The following is a 24050-nucleotide window of genomic DNA, read 5'->3' on the forward strand; positions in this document are numbered from 1 at the left end:
CATAGTTATACGACTGGTTATTGTCATGGTTATTTCATGTATCTACTTGTAACTGGAAGGATAATGGATGCAAGACCTAATTGATGTCAAAACAGTTAAGGGAAGAGGGTGGTAATCCTTCTTGTCAAGTCTTGTATGATATATCAGTCATTGATGCTCTGTCTTGTATTCATTTCCTGTAGATTTCATTGATGCCAAGTGTTTGACAGAATGTCAGTCCTGGTTGGGGATGGTCAGGCCTAGTCCTGGAGTTAGTTTTTGGTTTATTAGTCTTGTCATCATGTGTTTAATGGATTCCATAAGTTACAGCAAGTTCTGAGCAGTGGACGGAATTCTGGGCTTGAAAAGGGCCTTAAATCACGCAGACTGTGGCACGAGTGTGCTGGAAATAGTCCCTGGACATAGACATGTAGGCTTCTAGGAGCGTCCAGAGCCCTCTAGATGCTAGCATGCCCATAGCATGGGAGCATCCAGAGGCCAAGTAGTCTAAAAACTCAATGGGACCCAGGGGCATGATACCTGTGTGGTTGGGATGGCTCTTGAGAGTGTTGTTGCTGATGTGGAAGGTGTGTTTGATGTGTTTTCATTGATTCCACTTCCTTAAGGACACCTAGGAGGTTGAATCATATCATAGTTTCCTCTCGTCACATGTTTACCCTCGTTGGCCGATTACTTGGGTAGATATGGGAGGAGGGTGATACATGTCAATCATTATATGCACTCATGGATGTGAACCCCACTGCTCTCCACTATGCATCTGGTTGCATAATGGGGTTGGATGGATGACATTCAATTCATAGGAAATATTTCATGAATTTGGGAGTAAACAAAACTTTTAGATTAAAACAGACTATAAAGATTTCAACTAATATTGTCATTCAAGAAATACATCAATTTACATAATGCATAAAATCATAGCCATAACTGCAATTTACATCCACAAAACCAAAAAGTACAGATTCATAACACCCGGAATGCAATTCCGAGCAGGATAGAATGTGTTAAAAAACACAGAAGTTGTGAGTTGGTAAGATAAAATAAGAATCAGGAACATACCTTCCCAATTAACGCTTCACCAACCCCAACCCCAACCCCATATAAAACCCTAACCCTAAAGAGTTGAAATTCACATAATCAAGCTGAATTTCAAAAATTAGGCAAGGTTAGCATGAAAATTAAGCAAGGTTAGCTATTTGTTGGCTTAAACACATTACTAATGAGCCGAATTAAGCAATATTCAACAAATTATTTGTTAAAACCTAAAAAATCAGAGCCATAATAACAATTTACCTCCATAAAACCAATAAAAACAGAGCCATAACACTCGGACTATAATTCCTAACACGATAGAATGTGTTATAAATCACAGAAATTGTGAGTTGGTAGGATAAAATAAGAATCAGACACAAACCATCCCAATTGATGCTTAACAAACCCCAACCTCATATAAAACCCTACCCTAAAAACTTGAAATTCATATAATCGAGCTGAATTTCAAAAATTAGGCAAGGTTAGCCATGGAAATTAGGAAAGGTTAGCTTTTTGTCACCTCAAACGCATTACTCTAAAGCCAAATTAAGAAATATTCAACAAATTATTTGTTAAACCCTAAAAAATCAAATCCATAACAATAATATATGTCCAAAAACCAAAAAAGCAGAGCCATAACACTAAGACTACAATTCTCAGCATGATAGAATGTGTTGAAAAACACATAAATTATGAATTGATAGGATATAATATCGTATCGGAGAGCCTCAAAGAGCCTTCTGTGACATTGATAATGCCATGCCCACACATCACTGCAATAGTGATGAAGACCCAAACACTCGAACAAAACTTAAATTCTACATACTCGTGCAACCATTAAAAAACGGTGGAGCTATAGTTTGAGAAAACCCAAGAGAAATCCATACAAAAAATTGTAGAATTTGAAGGCTTACATTCATGAAACAGGATTGGAGCACAAAACCTCCATATTGACCATTCAACCCAATGAAATCTGCAATAAATATGAAATGAACAAATTCACCACAATCTTATGCACCACAAACAACTTGGAACAATCCACTAAGGAATAAATGGCATGTAACAACCCTATAAATGGTAAATCGCCCACAATCTCACCAAAACAACTGCACACGAAGAAAATGACAACCATATGAGGCAAGTAACATAGGAAATGAAGGCTGATATCATAGGACTGGGGGCAGCAGAATGACCACACATCGGGCCCGAGCAACATAAGCGAGGGCATGATACCACCTCCGACGTTTGAGCGAGAACAAACCCTAAACAACCTCGAAAATGACTGCGGACAATGCCGAAATGTAATTGACAACTCTCTTTCCATGTAGGACACATGTCATATGTTTCACGTGGACTTATGCATGTACTTTGATGAAGTGGAAGGGATGGCGCGCAACAACTAGCGCCCCTCCCCTAAACACCATGCACTAACTTAATGATAATATTTTTTCATCTGGCTCATTGAATGAGAATAAAGTGATATTCAATGGACCAAAAAAAGAAACACTAACTCAATAATTGGCTTAGTGCTCACTGCACTGTATTCAATAATTGCCTACTAACTCGATATTGTTTATTAATTAGATTATTAAGCACCATACACTAAACCAATAATTAGTTCAATACTTTTTATCTTTGAAAGGAGTTCGGATTTTCCACAGTGTTCATGTTTTGTAGTCGACGTTTCGAGTCTGCAACTAGACTCATCATCAGGACAATAATGTGAGGAGAAAAGAAGGTGATTTTTAGGTATAAATATGAAACCCAGGATGTGAAGTCCAATGGCCGACACTTTTTCTTATTGATGATTTTATTTATTTTAAGCTTTATGATTTTACATTATACCAATTTTATTTATTATAAGCTTTATGCTTTTACATTATACATATTTTTAATACCTACCTTGCAATTTATTTTTAATTATTCTATAAAAATTACAATTTTATATTTTGTCTTATTATGTCATTATGCCTTATAATTAAAATTTTGAAAATTTTTATTTCTCATTAATTATGGTTTATGTTTATTGATATTTATGATGTTATTCCTAATTGATAAAGATGTGATTTTATTATTATTGTTATGAAAGTTATTTATTATGACTTCTTATAAATCATATGAATTTAAATGTTTATTATGTCCATTATAATTATATTTGCTTTTATATTTGATGAGGTTAATGTTAGCTTTATCATTTAATTATTATTAATGTTATTAATGCTTGTATCCATTAATGCTCTTCTTATTAGATGCCTAATGCTTAATGAGCAACCATTAATGGTTTGGATGCTTAATGTTTATTGAGCATCCATTAATGGTTTATGGCTTAATTATTATATTTATATTACAATATTATATTTTGTCTTATTTTGTTAATGTGCCTTATAATTACATTTTGCTTATTAATTATGGTTAATGCTTGTTGATGTTTATGATGTTATTCTTCATTGATTAAATTGAGATTTTATTATTGTTATGTAAGTTATTTATTATGCCTATTTATAATTAATTAATTTGTTATTAAAATTTTCTTTTTGTAATTTTTAAGACTATTTTGTATTATTCTTATTAGTATTCTAATATTTAATGCTTTTTTTGTTTATATTTAATATTTGTTATTGTTAATGCTATTTTAATTCTATATTTATTATTATGCTCCTTATTATCTATATTGTTATTAATTTTTTATTTATTATGGTATTAGCTATAGCTCCTCTATATATACTTATTGTTATCTATTATGATTGATATTTATTAATGCTCTACTATATATACTTATTAATTTTTCTATTATTTACCTATTATAATGGATGTGTGCTTTATTGATAGTTGTTAATCTATGTTATTATATATGCTATTTACTAAGATATCTAAAATTGTTCTCTTATACATGTTTATTGTATCTATTACAATTTATATTTGTTTTTATATTTGCTTATAAATTTATGATGGCAGGTTAGGAATTTATAACATTGTTATTAAGATTATTAGCGGGGGTTAGCACGGGGTTCCAATTTTTGCTAATTTCCATGCCGCCATCCCTATTAAGGTTTCTAGGATGTTTAATTATTTCAATAGCTTCCCTAACTTTACGCTTGAAATGGTGTTCTACATTAGCAATGACTTTGGTGTCTTCTAAGCAAATATGATGATTAGTTCTACCTACATGCTCAGCTAGGGCTGAGGACTTGGTTCTTTCGTTACGAATGTCTGCACTATGCTCTTTGAGTCTAATCCTAACCGATCTACCAGTTTCTCCTATGTATTGGTCCCCACAAGAACATTTGATGATATAAACTCCTTTTTGCTGAAGTAGTTCTTGGTTATCCTTAACAGATCTCATTCTTTGCTTTATGGTAGACAAGGGTTTGAAAGCAGTTTTTATGTTTTTCTTATTGAGGATTTTGGCTATTTTGTCAGTGACTCCTTGGATGTAAGGAAGGCAGGTATTGGAGGCTGGGCTGTCTTTAGTTTTGTTTTTATTGTTATCAGATTTTGCTTTTTGAATGGCTTTGTATATGTTTTCCTTGCTGTACCCTAGGTTGGCAAAGGTTCTTTTAAGGTAGGAAATTTCTTCATCAGTATGGTTTATATCAGATATTCTATAAGCTCTAGTGAAGAGGGTTTGTAGTACCCCCATTTTTTGGGCGGGGTGGTGATGAGAGTCGGCATGCAGGTAGTTATCTGTATGGGCTTTCTTTCTAAAAACTTTGTGACCAATGGAACCATCCTTCTCCCTAATGAGGAGGATGTCTAAGAAAGGAATGCAATTATTTTCTTCAACTTCCATGGTGAATTTGATGTCTTCAGACAAGCTATTGAGGTGATCTAGGAACTTGTTTAGCTCTTCCTCGCCATGAGGCCAATTGACACTGGTATCATCCACAAACCTAACCCAGGATTTGGGTTTTAGTGGATATGAGTCAAGTGCCTTCTTCTCGAATTTTTCCATGAAAAGGTTTGCCACGATGGGGGAGAGAGGAGATCCCATAGCAACGCCTGAAGTTTGTTCAAATATTTCACCCTGGAAGGAAAAGAAGGTTGAGCGGAGACAGATTTCGGCTAATTTTGCGGTCTGGGGATCTGCCACATCTTTGACTACCTGAATAGCATCATCTAGGGGAATTTTGGTGAAGAGCTGGACAACGTCAAAACTCACGATTTTGTCTCCTGGTTCTAGCTTGGTGTTTTTTATGTGATTTACAAATTGATTGGAGTCTTTAATGTAAGAGCTAGTCTTACCTACAAGGGGGGACAGAATGCTAGCGACGTATTTTGCTAACTCATAAGTGGGAGACCCTATGGTGTTGACTATGGGTCTTAGGGGAACATCTTTTTTATGAATTTTAGGGGCTCCATAGATTCTGGGGGTGATTTCGCTGTTAGGAGTCAATCTCTTTTTTATTTTATCATTAAACAAACAAAATATAGGCTTACCTAATAATTATAAAAATAGACTAACCAATAGCTTGTTGCAAGTTACCCACTAACTAAATATTTTATATCAATTAGACAAATATGACATAAAACAATGAACACTGTATATTAATTAGACAAATAAGACATAAAAACAATGAGTATACCGCCACCGGCCTAGAACCTTCAAAACATTTAACAAACTTTAAATTCATAAAATATGTATATATTATTGAACATTGTTCCAGATAAAACATTAGTTTAATATTATTGATGCAATAGTAATTACTAGATAATTAATATTAGAAAAAGTGTGTTTGAATAAAACATTTGACCATATGTTAAGATTATAAAGTATGCCTATTAACTAACACTGCTTCAAAATGGCATTGCAACCTTGTCTTACCTTTCAATCGAGTTGTTCTTGATAAAAGAAAGGCAACGCTAACATTTTTTCAGGTTTTCCGTAGATTGATTTCAATTACAGAATGGCCCCTTACAACAAGGTCTGTAATTGCACAAGGAATATCACTCCATTCACTCCAAAATCCAAATTATCTCTCACCTTATTTCTCTTTCTACTCTCATTGGCATTAATTACCTCAGTATGATAATTTCAATAATGATTTGATATTTATGATTACAGTCTGATTTTCAAGTAACCCTTTGTGATGATGGTAATAACATGGGTGGAAGTTCAAGTTCTTTGGAAAGGAATTTGATGGTGGTTCTGAATTCGTTGGTGGAGAATGTTAATAAGACGGGCTACAGTATTTCATCTCATGGAGAGAATGGAGATGTGATGTACGGTCTTGCTCAGTGCAGGGGAGACCTCAATGCCTCTGCTTGCTGGGCATGCGTTTCAAACGTTGCGAAGCTTTCCACTGATTTGTTTACCAAATGTATTTCTGGAAGCGCTCATCTTAGCGGATGCTTTTTGAGATATGCCACTGATAAATTTTATCCAACAAATTTGCAGAATGCATCAGCAGACACCTTTACAGTTTGCGATAACACTTCAAGAAAGGGCACAACTGGAAACATTGGGGGTTCCAAAGATTGGAATATTGCCTCTTTATTGACCAGTGTTAAGCTGAATGCTGGGTCGAGTAATGTGAGTTTCAGTACACTAAGTGATTATGGGGTTTATTCTCTGGCGCAATGTTGGAGAGGCCTTACTATGAATCAATGTAAATAGTGCCTCCAAATTCTGTACGACTCTTTGGGCTCGTGTACAACAAGAACTAGCCAAGGAGCCGCCTTCTCTGCAACAACAAGCTCCTCCATTCATTCAAATTCTGGGAGAGATTGGGTTTGCGATGATGGGCAAATAGTTCCATCACTAGTCCTGCTTCCACCGACTCTTGCACAATGTTGGACTAACCCCACAACCATGCTTCCTACTTCGGATGGACTTCATCCTGATTGCCTTTTGCCCACATACTGTAATCTACCTGCACCTTTCCCAATCTGATATTCAAGATAGTTAGCTCAGACTCTATGGCAGTTGGGAATCCTTCATTTTACTTTGCAACTTTTCATATATTTTGTCCACCAGTGGCAGATGAAGGCTCCTTTCCTTTTCTTCCAAGTCGTTCTGCTCTCTCGTGACATCTAGTATATTTTCCACTACCTCAAACAAGCGTTCCAGCGGCTGATTTGTCATCTCCTGCGCCTGCTCTAGGAATTTCAGGGTTTTAAAATCATTGTCTTCCATTAAAATGTTGTGAAGCCGCACAACTCGTCGAATAGTATCTACTCGTTTTATCGAAATGGTGTTTGAGAAGCATTAGCGATAGCATTATACTCCCTCCCTGCAACATTTCAAATTTTTGCGCAGGATTGTCGAATTTGAAATCTTGACGATGAAGGTTTCATTGAATGTCTGTAGCTGCACATCTTATCAACCCTTCGCATTAACTACATGCACCAATTGCATTAAGTACATCGCAGCAGCTAACTTCCGGAGTAGCGGTGGAGCGTGCTGCAGTCGGGGCTATGGAATCACTGGAAAACAAATCATCATGTATGGGCATGTCTGTTAATGGCAAATCTTAACAACGAGTCATTGGCCAATGATTGGCTTAGTGACTTAGTAATTTATATTAATATATTTGTTTAAGTATTAATATTAATATTAAGATGCTCAAGCAATCTTAATATTAATATATTATGTTATAGTTAGAAATATAAAAATTATCATATTAATATATTATTTTATAATAAAATTAATTTTATATGTGTGTGTGTGTGTTATTATTTATATAATTATTAATAATTACAAATGGTTAATATTTAATAGCAATTTTTACAATATATATCTAATAATTATTAATGTGGTTGATAAATGCCTATAGGCTTATATCAACCACATTAGTAAATGTGGTTGTGCTAATTTATCTTTGTGGAGTTTATAAGTAAAATGTTTTGAATCATAGAAATCTTATTGCTATGGTTGATAAGGCAATTCAATATATAATTTTAGTGTAATATTGGTTGATAAGGCAATTTAATATATAATTTCAGTGTCGTATAAGCTCTAAAGTAGTTATATCTCTTTTTCCTTTTAATTAAATTAATTAATTAAAAATATAATGTGCAATGAATTATGTTTTTTGGGCATGTAGTATTGATATGCGGTGGTATTCTAACAAAATTTATTTACAAATTAAAAATATCCATGATGAAGTGGAGTGAATTTCTATAATTAATAATATTGGTAAATTTTTTTCTTTAAGTGTATATATTTTTAACTTATATATCAATTTTTTTAATAATAATAGTAATAATAAAGAAGAAATAATTTAGTTGTTTTTTATGATTTTTTGTGTCAAAAGTACTATCTAGTCAAGTATGGTAGAGATGTATCAAAGGTAATATCTAGTCAAGTATGGCAGAGATGTATTGTTTAACATTTTGATTAGGTCAAAATAAAATAAAATAAACCTCTCATGACTTAAAGAACACCATCCCATAATAACAAAAAAACAAATATCTTAAACCAATATACCACATTTGTATATTGTGTATGTGTGTTTTTTTATTGGTTTATAATTGAGAAAAGTGATAACACAAAACAAAAATCTTAAACAGATATACCACATTTATATATTGTTTTTTTAATTTGTTTATGGTCGAGAAAAATACACCTTCGCCCACAATACAAAATGATCTCAAATAAATATATAACATCTACATTATTATTTTTAATCTATTTTCAATTTATTTATAATTAACCGATAATAATCTCTTATCTCAACAATGTTAAACAATCTACTAACACATTCACCATCCACTATTAATAATGTTAAACGTATCACCAACTTCCATATAACTATTAATAATGTTAAACATAGCACCAACTTCCATATAACTTAGTATATTCCAACTTCCATATAACTATTAGTAATGTTAAACATAGCACCAACTTCCATATAACTTAGTTAAGAATTTACTGCAGCTAGAGTTGCTCTCATCTCTCTGTCATCTATTTTTATCATCTATTAAAGTTGCTCTCATATGTCATTTACTTTTGTGGTTTCATCTGGTATCATCTTTTATTTAAACTATAGTCTTATACCCATGATAACTATTACTACACTACTACTTAATTGCCTAAAATATAAGAAACAATTACCTTTCAAACCATCATAACATTTTGTCCAAATTATAGCTTGAAGTGATAATTTAGATTGAAGTGATAGATTTCACACTACCACTTAATTGCCTAAAATATAAGAAACAATTACATTTCAAACCATCATAACATTTTGTCTAATTTATAGCTTGAAGTGATAACTTAGATTGAAATGATAGATTTTTTTTGGTGGGGGAGTTATTCCTTTAATATTGATTATTGATGGCATGCACAACCACACCAAGAAAAGCATAGCATAGTACATACTCTGAGAGTTCTGTACATTGATCAATAACACAAACACATGAAATGGAAGCACATTCTCAAAGTTGAAAATTAACAATTCTGGCATTTGAAAAGGATATGAAAAATGGTTCTAAAACACATCCAATCATTATACGAGCTGAATTTATCAACACCATTCGTAAATCCCTCCGATCGGTGAAATATCCTGTTGACCCTATGGACATGAAGGGTGTCTACTTGATCCCTTGTTCTTGTGGAACCCCCTATATCGGGGAAACAGGACGCTCCATCCATCAGAGGTTAAGCGAACATGCAGCTGACCTAAGACATGGGAGAACCAAGTCTTCAGCATTAGCAGAGCATGTAGAAAAGAACAAGCATCATGTTTGTATTCAGGAGGCCAAGGTTGTTGCTAAGGTTGCTCATTTCCATCATCGTAAACTCAGGGAAGCTATTGAGATTGAAAGAAGGCCTAATAATCTCAATAGAGATGACGGCTGGAAAATCAGTAGCTGTTGGATCCCTGCCCTGTCATCTTAGTCTTTCTCCTTCCCCCACCTTTTAGCTTTGTGCTCGCTTTCTGTGTTCCACCTGAAGCCTTCCTTCCTCCTAGGGTTGATCTGTTTTGATCGGTCCCTCCCCTTTTTATTTTTTGTCGTTCTCTCTGTTTTATTTTTATTTCTTATTTATATACCATATTTATATACTTTTATTATTATTATTATTATTATTATTATTATTATTATTATTATTATTATTTATTTATTTTTAATTAATTATTTTATTTATTTTACTTTATTTTATTTATTTATTTATTTATTTTTATTAATTAATTAGTTTATTTATTTATTATTATTATTATTTTTTCTTCCAGTATAATGATCTATTTATTATTTTCTTTTCGCCTTAGCTCTGTTCTCTTTTATATATTTTGATTTTTATTATTTTATTATTATTATTATTATTATTATTATTTTTATTTATTTATTTTCTATTTTATTTTTAAACTAACCTTGACTAACCTCCTTCTGAGTTTTTCCCAAGTTTTAGTTTTATTTATGTATTTATTTATTTATTTATTTTTAATTTTTAAACTAACCTGTACCTTTATTAGCTTTATTTTATTGTTTTTATTTTTATTTTTATGTATTTGTTTTTCTTCTTTTATTTTGATTTATTATTAACTAACTTTTACCCTTACTAGCTTGGTTCATTTATATTTCTATTATTTTTTCCTTTTTATTTTATTCTCACTAACTATTATTCTATACCCTATGTTAAACTTTTGATTATTTTATTTATATAAATAAATAAATAAATAAATATATATATATATATTAAAAGAATGGTCATCGAGTATAATATTATTTTGACTTTTTAACTCTAGTACTATTTAAATTGCATAGCTAGATCTATTTCTTCAACTTGATGAACCACACTAGTTGGTTCGAAACGCGTCGACAAATGATATTCTATGTGATTTACGTTGAAGAATCTCTCATAAATTTAACTATTTCTCACCATCTATAAATGATAATTTTGACCTTTAAAAATAGTAATTTTAACATTTGAACGAACATAAAAATTTACTCCAAATATTCAATGGGCAATGAAAATATATATTCTATTATTTTTTTTACTATATCTAAATTTAAAAATACTAATACAAACACAAATTCCTTGATAATATCAACTAAGAAACGATAAATCATAAAACCAATTGATAAAAGACACGGATTTGATACCAAGTATTTTTTCACATATTTGATAACATAGTAATGCATTTCGGCCAAAATTTCAAAAATGATCAGACTCTTCAAACTAGACAAGTATTCCACTTTGATGGTTACTGCACTGTACTTATACACCTTTTCCTCTTGTTGCAACTGTAAAACTCCAAAACATACTCATAATTTCAACATCATCTGTCAGGCAAGAGCTCCAAGACCTGTGTTGTTGCTCCAGGCAGGATGAGAACTGCCATCAATGTCTGCATGGCGATTTCCATCTGCTGGACGGTGAGACAGTCCTCCCACTGTGACCCTGCAATCTGGGCATTGAGATGTCTGCGTTGGTCCTCCGCATTCCCCCAATACGTAGTAATGGCCATTCGGACTTTGATACCAGTGCCCTCTTCCTCCCACACCTTTAGTAATAACTTCAATAACCTCTAGTTTCACTCGATTTTCCAGCCCCACTCTAATTTCGGCGGTTTTTGCATGATCAGGGTTTTTCTGCAGAATGATGTCGCAAACAAATCGCCAAACCAGAAGCAAAGTCGTTTCGAGCGGAACAAACTAATGCCCACTGAAGTAGTGCATCAATGGCCAACTCATTATTTGCTAATTTAGAATTAACATTATTGTTGCTGAAACTATATTTCAGTCTCAGCGTGGAAAGCTTTTCAAGCATGAGCACCTTTATTCACCTATTGGTGGTCCATAAGGTGGCATGGTTTCACTCCTTCCAGATGCCTCTGGGTCATGGGCATATGTGCTTTCTTTTTCTTTTTTCCTTTCGGTTTCAAGAGTTATTTGAAACTTGTGGTTGTTGGGCACCATGTGGCTTTGTTTATAGTTAAAGGTGTTGGGACGTAAGGTTTATGTGGCAGGGTTCTCCACGTCTTGGGGGAAATTACTTTGGAATTCTTCTTGTTTCATGGTTTTTGTTATGAGTGTTGGTGATGATGTTGTGGGATGGTGTTTTAAGTCTGGGGGAGACTACTTTTTGTGTTGTTTTTTGTTTCTTTATAGGTAGAGGAAGATTTAGTAGCTTCCACAGGTGCACTCCATCTATTGCTACCATGCTTCCCATGCAGCTTATGCATTGTCGCCGGGGGGAGGTAGTAGTCTGCAGGGATATCAGAGGGTGAGGCTCTTCGCTCAATATTTTTCTACCACATATATGTAGTGCCACCAGAAGCAAGAAGAGAAATACGTAAGTTGGACATTGAAACTGGGTTGGAGAGGAAATCCTATTTTGATTCTGAAATCATGGACGAAGTGTCTACCTAGATTTCAGACCCTAAACAGACTAGGGGAAGAAAGCAGTATTTGAACTCAGTGGCTTTACAAATGCATATGAAAACTCTGTTGGGGCACAATGTCTTCACCACCTTGGAAGAAATTAAGAGAATGTTGAGGAACAAACGGTTCACCATGGATAAATTGGATGCAAGGCTCGCCCATGTGGATGGACACTTCCATAGTCCATCCGATAATGATGAACCTCCAAGATTAAGTGTTAGACCTCTAGTTACTATCTCATCTTTAGATTCTGGTGACTCGTTCTGTTTGTCATTTCTTTTGGTTTTTTTGTTATGTATATCTGGTTTTATTTTTTGGATAGCCAAAGAATATAACTTTTAGTATTCTCTATTTTTATTTGGATTTAGTCATAATTTTGAGTTTTTGGGCCATGGATTATGTTAGGAAATAATTTTGTTGGTATCTGGAATCCATGTGTTATAGTTGCTACAACAATGTAATTATGATTGTTTTATAATACACAGTATTAGCTTACAAAAAAAAAAAACTATATGGATCTACTCAAAAGTATATACAATGGGCACCCATTGGATGCATAATCTAATTATACATCCAAATAGTTCCAACACTTGAAATTTGAGTAAATGTATAAGAAAATAAGACAAAAATACCACACACAAAAAAAAATTATTTGTCTTCCTTTAAAAACACATAACTCTTATTTTATAATATTTACTATTATTTTATTATATTCTTTAGGAAGTCCATTTTATACCTCAAAGTTAATATAATAAGAAGCTCAATATGGAAGATACCTCAATAGAGATCAATGGATATTTGGATACTACATTGATGGGGATGTTGATGAAACACTGGACTAAGTTGGATCAGAGGGTGAAGAGCACAATGTAGTTATGTCTCCCAAATTAAGTATCACTAATTTTTTTAGGAGAAGCTACAATGAAGGAATTGTGGAATAAGTTAGGGGCTTTGCATTAGTTTGTGTTCCTATTGAACAAATTTTTCTCACAAAATACATTTTATGCCCTGAGAATGAAGGATGAAGACTTAATGATAGACCATTTGAACATCTTCAATATTGTAATAAGACAACTATTATCTATTGATATTAATATTTTAAATAAAAATAAGTGTATAGATTTGTTGTGTTCTTTGCTAGACTAGTTGGATATTTTAGTTGTTGTCATAGGTAGTAATGCAACTATTTTAAACTTTGATGAAATAGTCTCATCCTTCATATTTGAAAAGGTGAAATGGAAAAACATAGAAAGTCAGAATGCACATGCCTTATATAGAAGAGGACACTCCAAGGATATGAATAAAAATAATTCCTTAAGTAGGAGATCGAAATCTAGAGGAAGACCTATATCTATTGGAAAATTCATAGATGTGTGTTGGAGATGTGGAAAAGAGGGCATTACAAGAAACATTATAGATCCAAAATTGTTTAGAAAGGGAAGGGCGCTGATGATACTCCTATAAAAGTAAAAACCTCTTTAGATGAAGTAGAGGATGTGTACTTGGATTCTTAAACCACACATGTAAATCATAAGACATGGCTAGTCAACTTAGGTGCATCTTTTCATGTGACTATTCATAGGGAGTGATTTTGGGGCAATAAAAAGTATGATGGCGGTGATGTTTTCCTAGGATATTACTCAACAACCAAAATCATAAGGCGAAGAAAAGTCAAGTTGAAACTCATGTATGAAAGGATTAGAACACTCCTTAGTATTTTTTACAACCCATAATTAATCAAGAATTTGATTTATGTAAGCAAGATGAATGATGTAGGTGTAAAAATGGGGTTTGAAAAGGAAACATATAGGATGGTTCAAGGAGAAATGTTGTGGGTGAGGAAAGTTTAGATTAGAACTCTATATGAGATGCTAGGAAATCTTATTAGTGATTGGTGCAATAGTTCCATTGATCCTGACAGTGAATTTGTAGAAGGAAAAACTAGGAAATATCATAGAGAAAGGCCCTTGAGTACTCAATGGTAAAGATATGGTTAAAGATATGCCTAAATTCTCTCTGCATTTTGATTTATGTTAACAACACTATATGGGATGTTGAATCATGTAAGATTATAATGTGGTGCTATGAGGGAAAAATAATATTATAGTTGGTATAAAATGACATGTTTGGACCTATTTCAGTTCCATCATTGAGTAAATCTATATATTGTATCTCATTTATAGATGATTTTTTTAGAAATACATGGATTCATTTCATTAGGAAGAAATATAAACTATTTGACAAATTTAAAGAGTTTGAGGCTTTTGTGTATAATCAGGCAAAGAAGATAATTGAGTTTTTGAGGAATGATACTTGAAGATTATTTTGAAGGATTAATTTGAGGAATTATATAATAAGTGCAATATACAAAAGAAGAAAGCTACTCCATACGCACCTCAACATAATGGAGTTGTAGAAAGGATGAATAGGACATTGATCGAAAAAATGAGCATTAGGAGAAGAATTTTGGGTAGAGGCAATGGATATTGCATGTTATCTAGTAAGTTGATCACTCTCACCAACACTGGATGAAAAAAATCCATGTGATATATGAATTGGAAAGAAACCAACCCTTAAACAATGCAAGGTATTTGGCTATGATGCTTATGTATACATTCTAAATAAAAATAGGAATACACTTAATAATAAAGGTGAGAAGTGTAGCTCTATTGGATATAAAGATGGTTTGAAAGGTTATAACCTTTAGATCCTAGAAACTGATAATGTTGTGTATAGCTGAGATGTTACATTTAACACTGAGATTTTACCATGGAAATCCATAAACACAAATAAAACACTTAAATATTTTTCAATGTGTTATTTATATACAATGTTACTATGCAATATGTATATCAATAGATTTCTGTGGTGTGTATATTTCGCAACATCCATAAACCCCCAATCTATTAATCCTATATTAAAATAAAATTGTAGTTCCTTAATTGTAATTGCAAAACAATGGGATGAAACACTATGCATTACAAAAATTCTAAAAGCCAAAACCATGTGTTGAAAACCATTAAAACCGAATGCAAAAAATTACCCAAAAAAATTGTTGGAAGTAGATAGGGAAGGCTATTGTACTCCCTGTGAGTCTCCCACTGCATCCAATACATATGAGTTGTGTGTGGGATTATAACTTATAATCTTAATATTAAAATAAATACACCTTATCCTACCCACCTCATAAAAATGAGCTTCTCCCCCACTAAGTGCATGACCATGGTTAGGTACTTAATGTAGAAGAATAAAATAAACAAAATGCATGACAAGAGGCTTCTTAAAATCACTTTTGAATAAACATTGATGGCTAATGCGAGGATGGCATCAAGACATCTAGTCTTGTTTTAATCAATGGGGATTGAGGAAATTGTCATCATACAAGATACAAGAGCTATTAATAATATTATTAGATCTAAATTTTAAATAGAATGAAGAGTTACAAAAGGAGGAAAACTTAAAATATACTACAAAGAGGTGGTCAACTATAATCCAAAATATTAAAAGTGTCTTTTAGTACTCACCAACACAAAGAGGAAAATGAACACTACTAAAATATGAACGAACTCTAATGAGCTACATCCAAAATTTGGGCGTTGGAAAATTATGAAAACACCATGTGATCCAAAAACCTCTTATCTTTGTGACACTAAGAGGGTTGGAGGTGAAAGACAATTCCTCTTAAAATGCCCTACATACACCCATATTAGAAATCAATTTAAAATATCTACTATGCCACTGACCCTTTCAATATTTAAAATGTTATGGTAATTAAGTAAGTTTTACCTTTTTAAAAATTAAATGCACCAATTTTAATTTTAATCAACAATAATTATCATTATTATCAATTTAATTATGAAATATATGTGAAAAGTTATGTGTCATCACATTAACTCAAAAGTTATATAAATGGAAAATCATATTTGTATTAAAATTTAGTGCTAAGAAATTATATATATATGCATCATCATTATCAATTTAATTATGAAAAATATGTGAAAAGTTATGTTCCATAACATTAATTCAAAAATTATATAAATGGAAAATCATATTTGTATTAAAATTTAGTGCTAAAAAAAATTGTATTTTTTTTTTAATTTATAATATAAATGATATATTTTGAATGTAGAGAGAAATCAAAATAATAATAATAGTTTCTTCATAAAAAAGTTATATTTTTATTAAATTAAAAGATATTGCATTAAGAGTGGTGAGGCGTTTTATAATTTATTATAGGGTATATGTTGTACCATAAATTTTTATTGAAAATATTTAAAAATTAAATATAAATTAAATAAATCACTACAGATGTAACAACATTATAGCTTGGATCATGCCCTAAATTTTCCTTTTCTTGGCTAAGAGTTTGTCTTCCTTGAATATAAGGAAACATGTTACAGACCCAAGACCTAGAGGCATTTGGAAGGAGTGAAACCATGCCCCCTTACCCATACAAGTGACATGCTTTTCCTTGAATAACAATGATGAGCCAACTTATATTTGTGGATAATAGCCAATAATGGTTGTCCTAGAGGCATTTGGAAGGAGTGAAACCATGCCCCCTTACCCATACAAGTGACATGCTTTTCCTTGAATAACAATGATGAGCCAACTTACATTTGTGGATAATAGCCAATAATGGTTGTCCCCAATGTTGGTTTGAAAATTGAGTTCTGATAGGTTTTCCCACTATTTTAAAAATATATGTAACAATATTTAAAATAATTAAAGATTACCCTAAATCTATTTAACTAAGAATCTATTAAGTATTGAGGCTAGAGAAATTTCTTAATAAGCAACATAAAATTAAATGATTCTCGATTAAAAAGTTATATTCTTCACAATGTTTGATAGATCCAAGTTAAGATGAATCTAATATATATATGATGGAAAGTATGATTAAGACCAAAAATGGTTTATGGAACTTTAAGAAGGTAAATTTTTACTTGAAATTCTTTAGAATTTTGTTTCTATGCTTCAAAAACTTTAAGCAAAAGTGTTTCAAGATCGTTATAGTGTTGGTTGAATTAAAAGGTAAAAAAATTGAAAGTGCAGCAATTATTTTGAGGTTTAAATTTAATCAAAGTAAAATATTACTTGAAATTATTTACAATTTTGTTTCTATTCTTGAAATACATCACGAAAAACATTTCAACATCACCTTAGTTTTGCATAATTAAAACCTTAAAAAGGTTAAAAGCATGACAAAAATTTTCAAATTTGGATTTACTCAAAGGTTTTGAGAATTAAGCTCATGAAAATTTGTTTTTAATTTTAACAATGTGAATATCTCTAACTCCTCATGGCACCATAATTTCTAATATTATTTTTAAATGTGCAAAATGATCTCTTCCTTTACAATAGCTCAAAAACAAGTCAATTCAGGATCATTTCAGTGGCTACAATAGCTGTTTGCGCTGAATGTCAAAGCCAACACTGGCTACCTGCGTTGAATGTCAACTGGAACACTGGCTACCTGCGCTGAACAAGAGTGGACATGTGGCAGGCTCATTTCTCAAAGTGTCAAAACCCAGGAAGCTTCCAAAATGACACTTGCCTCAGGGAATTCGACTGGTGATGAGTAAGAGGTTCCAAATCTCCAAGTGGAAGCAAGAACCTCCAAGTGGACTCAAGAACTGACAGAGGGAGAGGACTCTAGTCAGATCTCAAGCTGACTCATCCTCTCTCCAAACATCTATATATGGATCTCTCCTCCATGAGATCTAGAGGCTGGAATTTTGTTATTGCAAAGAATTGCTATTGGTTTGAGACTGGAATCATTGGGTGCTTAATGCTTTGAAGGGGGTGAAGACAGGAATTCCATTTGCTGGGAAGGAGATGTTGGATTGGAGCCCTCTGGGTTGTATCTCTTCCTGAACCTTGTTATTCATCAATAAAGCTATCTTGGTTTCTCCTATATGCTGATGTATTTTTGATGTATGAATGCATTAGTGTATTTAGTTTATTTCTAATCCTAAACTAGTTATGAATGTGAATATCTGTCTTTTTGTAGTGTTCTTCTCTTGTCGCAAGTAGTTGTTCTCTTGTCGCAAGTAGTTGTTCTCTTGTGATCTTGCAAGAATCCGTTGAAGCTGGATAAGCAAGAAGGCAAGTAGCTGTGAACACCCAAAGAGAAGAGAGACCGGATCGAGGGACAAACGGAAGACACCGGTAAGTCTATTGATCTCTCTTCTTTCACATTTCATAAAGGAAGAAACCAAAATAGCTATCTCTGTTTGTTGCTAAGGTACTGTCACACCTTAGGTGGATAGGATCGTCCTGCATAGGCATTTTTCCCCACAACAAATTGGCGACTCCACTGGGGAGATCTGTTTAGTCATTTTATTTGTGTTTCTATCATTGTTTGTTTCATGGACTTGACAGCAAGAATCGAACTGCATCTTTCCCGGATGCAAAGTAGACAGTTTCTGCTTTGATCCAATTACTGGACTTGTCTATGATCTGAACAATGGATTCAAAAATGATTTGATGATCCTTTGTGATAGATCTTAGTACCCTTCAAAGCATCCCTTTGATTACACCTTGCTTGTTGCTTTTATTTGGCCTGAAACAGTGAATTAAATAGCAATCTGTGACCCAGAACCTATGAGAAACGAGAGTTTCTCCTTCAGCGCAGACCTAGTGAAGGGATTCTACATTTCAACGCAGGTCCTGTGAAGGCTACCTGCGCTGAATGTCAAAACCCCTGTGTTGAGGTTGCGGTGAACCAGTTTGCTCTTGTGCAGCTGGGGTTCTCTGCTCTGTTTTGCCTTGTTTTGATCTCTGATTTTTGCAGCCTGTAACCAGCATAGGTACTAGTCTGATAACTCCTTTTCTCTGCTTAGATTCCGCCTCCTTTTGTACAAAAAGACTGTGAGTGTTTTTATGTGTTTGTGGTGTCATTTACAGTTTTCCTTTGCATGAGTGAAATAGTCATCTTGTAGCCCTTGATTCAGATCTGTTGATTGTGATCTTAGAAGAGATTTCATTGGTTGTTTGTAGATTGATTATACATTTACTTTTGCTTATTGGTTTGAATTTGTCTCTTTTAAGTGTCGAAACAAGTCTTTATTTCGAAACTCGTTAAGTGTTGTAATCTCTTCTATCTTCTCTGATTTCGAAAAAGTAAACTTGTTTGTATTTCTCATTTAAAAGCAAATTCAAAGTTGTACAAAAAGCTTTCTTTGTAGGCATCAATACTAAGAAAGCAGAAAACAAACACCTGCATTGTGCATTTGCATTTGATAGTTTGCATGTTGGATTTAGGAAAGGTGCATTAGAGTGTGCTGATTGCTCTTTGAGAAAAGATGGTGTCTTTCTTTTCTCTTAGTAGCTAGGATTTTCAAAGTTGAAAAGATATAAAGCTTGCTTATCATCTTTAGACTGCATTTAGGAATTTGTATCATACATCTCGTGGTGAACCTTGAAAGGAAAACTTCTAAAAAGATCAACCTAAAATAAATTGAATGAACTTAACAACGCTTTGCAGCATAACGCACAACATAGAGGTCTAGGCTAGAGACGTGTTCCAGCGTCGTTAAGCCTGGTGACTGTCGATCTCATGGATGGTGGGTGATTCCTCCCGAGGGACGATAGCGCCAGTACAGATTGTGCTCCCACGCATCGTCGCGTATATATTGGGAGACCCCTATAGACATAAAACCTTTATCCTTAGGAAGTCGTGTCGGCCACCCTACTGATCGCAATGCACTGAACACAGCATTCAGGAAGATCGATCGCCCGTACCCTAAAAACGTATTCTGCGATTTTGCGAAAAGTTTGGCACACCCTCTGCCTAGAACTCCAGAGCAGTTCCTTTTGGCCTTTTTTAGACTCTATAACGGAAAAAGTCCATCCGAGCATTTGTCACTTCGGGCTCGTTAAAACATCGAAGGAGACTAGAGTCATCTTTAGCTTTTTCTCGACTCTTTAAAACTGAAAAAGCAAGTTGTGTCTAAGCGTCGTTAAAATTTATTTTAAACGGAACAATCACCCTTTAATTCCTGCGTTGATCTTTAGGTTGAAAAAATGGAGCACACAAACCAAGGAATTCCCCTTGGTGGAAATCCTAGCCCCTTCTCCTCTTGGGGAGATGTTGGTGCGCCCCACATGGCCACATTGTTGCTTCCAGGACTGACAATTGGCCTGCCGATCTGGCTCTTTTCAACCAATGTCATTCAAACCACCACTATTCCTGAACAGTCGAGTCAATAGTTAGACCAGACCAAGGTTGCCAACCAGCCTTCTACTTCATCTAACTCTTCCTCTCCTCCTTCCTCTTCGCTTGACGGAACTGGTAAAACAAAAAACCAAGTTCCTAAGGAGAAGAAGGAAAAGAAGAAGAAAGAGAAGAAGAAGAAGGAGCCAAAAGCGACTGGGGGCAAACAAGAGTCGTCTGACAAAAATCCACACACAGCACTGACCAGACCTAAATCGCCATGTGTCATATGCAAGGGAGACCACTTCCATAGAGATTGTCCCTGTATCCCTCGAATACTAAGGGACTGGTCTCCCCGTTTGCACAATTCGGTAGCATCAACCTCTGATAGCCATGTTGACTGCTCACCGTCGACTAGTGAAAGTGAAGTCCCAGGACAGAGAGGGAAATCTAGATTTCCCTGCAAACTGTGTGAAGGCGATCATGCCATCCACCGTTGTCCCTTCTTAGACGAGGCTAAAAGAGTTCTCGAAGATCGCCCGATTTTACGAGCGCAACTTCCTCCTGGATATCAAAAACTCCTGCCAAGTCCTTCACTAGTTGAGAACCCGGCTGGCCCACCCAGGTGGTCAGCTGAAGCACCTATCATTGAAGATGAACCGTCTGGATCCATGCCTGACGAAAGTCAAAAGGTTGAGGCGGCAGTTGACCCGGTTTTGCCTTCAGAGGCTCTATCTTCGAATGATACCATCACAGAGGAGAATAAAGACGACACCGTCCAAATTCTCTTCATCAACACCGACTCTGATGAACAAGGGGGCAATGCCCCCATTCCTTTATCGCAGGAAGGACGTTCGTCAGAGAAATATCCAGCCGTCTATTCGGTCCCACCACCAAGCAACCTGGTTGTGTCCTTTGATTGGAACCAACTAGGCAGACCCCGGTTGCCGGTAAGCATACCATTCAGAATTATCGTTCAAATATACAGAATGGTAATGGCTGGCACTATCATTAATGAGGGGGCATCTGTGAGTATCCTTTCCTCTATTGCTTGGAAAGAGCTTGGTTCACTAGTGCTTTTGCCTGAAATGAGAAATCTATCAGGCTTCGATAAAGGAACCAGTCGACCTTTAGGGATCCTCCCCAATGTGCCCATTACGTTGAAAGGGAAGACTGTTCAAATGAACGTGATGGTCGTTCAAGGACCCTTGGATTATAACCTACTCCTTGGACGAGACTATATATATTGCATGGGAGCTATAGTCTCCTCACTCTTTAGAGTAATGTGTTTTCCGCATGAAGGAAGAATGGTCAAGCTCGTGGACCAACTTTCATTTCCCGGATCACGCATCGCAAATAGTCATGTACCATCCCTAAATGGTCTATTCATGCAAGAAGTGTCTCAACCCACGGTCCATCCTCCTGATGAGCGTGAGTAATCCGGGAGCATATGACTGGAACCCAGGGTCATGCGTCCTGGTCTGCTTCGGCAGGAAAACTTTGGGTATAGGGTAGGTTTCCACGGGAGAATATGACTAGTCTGTACCCCATCCGTCTAGGAAGAGGGTTATTCTAGAATAAGATTCTTTTGTCAAAGTTATGTGAGTTGGCGGGCTACGTCGCTCACCTTTGTCTATTTCGGTAGACATTGCCGAGGAAGTGTTTTGTTTGAAAGATTAACGAGACAATCTTTGGGTAATCTGAAAGAGGTAAGCCTCTCTCGTTAAAACAAATGTTTTGGCGGAAGTGAAGTAGAGGTAACCTTGAAACTCTGTTTTATACCTGGGGGCATGCAAACCTTTTAGAGTGCAAGCAAAGAGCGGTTATTTATCTGTCTTTTTGGGTTAGCCATTTCCTAACTTGCATGAAGAAAGGATCCGGAGCAAAGCTTAGTGAGATGAATCTCCATAAAAAATAGAATCTTGATGAGACACTCTTATCATATGACTAGGTTAATCGAGCAGTTTTAGCAAAAAGTTCATGCTCGTTAAAAAATAAACGCAAGATCTGAGCAGTTTTAGCGCATAGTTCATGCTCGTTAAAAAATAAACATAAGATCGAGCAAATGTTTCCACCCGCGTTTAAGCTCGTTAAAAAATGAACTATCCCGGTAAATAACCACTGTGAATGTAATATCATCAGCCATTAAAGCCTTGGTCGTGTTTGCACCATCACCTCCACTTTTCCATTGGCCGATCGTTCACCTCCATATGATTGTTTACCCATTTTGAGGAACAGCTGCGAAGAGTGATTTCACCTAGCCATCCTTGTGACACTGCCGTGATTGGAAAATTCCAACCTGTACCTGGAATCAGCTGCTAACCCTGTTTATCACTCGTTCCTCAAAAGACGAGTCTTCTTTAAGCTTTTTTCAACTGACTCGTAAAATATGAAAAGATTGCCGAGTCCTTGGCATTCTAGCTCGTTAAAGGGACAGGAAGAGCTATCCCTCCTCTAGATTTTAATCTTTTTGGACCTGAGGGATTATTGCACAAAACGATCGAGCGCTTGTTTTATTCGGCTCGTTAAAACTATCGAAAACTCATCCCTTCTGTATTGTTTTATACTTTTTCGGACTTAAGGGATTAGATGACGAAAAAGGACTTTTGGAGTTAACTTTATGTACCTTTTCAGACACTCTAAAAATGAAAAGGACCGAGTTATCCTTGTCGTTAGACTCGTTAAAATCATTAAATAGTGACAAACTTGTCTTTAGACGAGAACGAGTTTCACTATCGCTAGGCTCGTTAAAACATAGCGATGGGCTTGCCCGAAGGGCAGGTTATAGAACAAGCATATGTTATCCTCCTCAAGCTTGACAAAAATAAAGAGGTACTGGTCAGCAATGACTGGGGAAAAATTGGGAGAAACTAAAGAAAACTTTGATGGTAGCAAGTCGCTCTTGAACATGGCACTTTTCCTCCGTACCACAATCGGGTTGGGTTGTTTCATTCACCGGTCACATCCATGGTCTCTCCATACCATCCATATTTGGGGTAATGCTACCAATCCATCGCATCAGTGTCGCCATATGTTCAAGAGAAGTCGTTCAGAAAAAGTCAACCGTGTCCCATCCACTGTCATACATTATCCTTCATCCTTTCATGACCACCACCCTAAATCATATGTCACAGATCGTTTTCACATCCATTAAAATCATTAGCTCCGTTCTGTGTCACTGATGTGAGATTCATTAAGGCCCTCCTTTGACGGATCACTTCTTGTCGACATCAGCTCATTATCCAAGAAGGTGATCTAGGAACAACCCCTTCAGTACTTTGAAGCTTGCATGCCTCAATGGCAAGTTTCTCACTTCCGGCGACAGGTATACATCAATGACCTTCGACCGAAAGATTTTGCGTGGTGTTCGACGCCAAGTCCTTTATTCACACCACGTGAATTGTACTGCAGTACCTTGAGGGTCATTATCATTATCGGTGATTCCTCTCGCGCTTGTTAACGGTTTACATCATTGACCGGTAATCAAGCGATGTCTTTCCATGTTCGACTTCAGAACATTTCTCACATGGATCGACTT

Source organism: Pinus tabuliformis, chromosome 2_1 (assembly GCF_031772625.1).
Source record: "Pinus tabuliformis cultivar Carrire ecotype Pingquan chromosome 2_1, CPIR1, whole genome shotgun sequence".
Lineage (NCBI taxonomy): Eukaryota > Viridiplantae > Streptophyta > Pinopsida > Pinales > Pinaceae > Pinus > Pinus tabuliformis.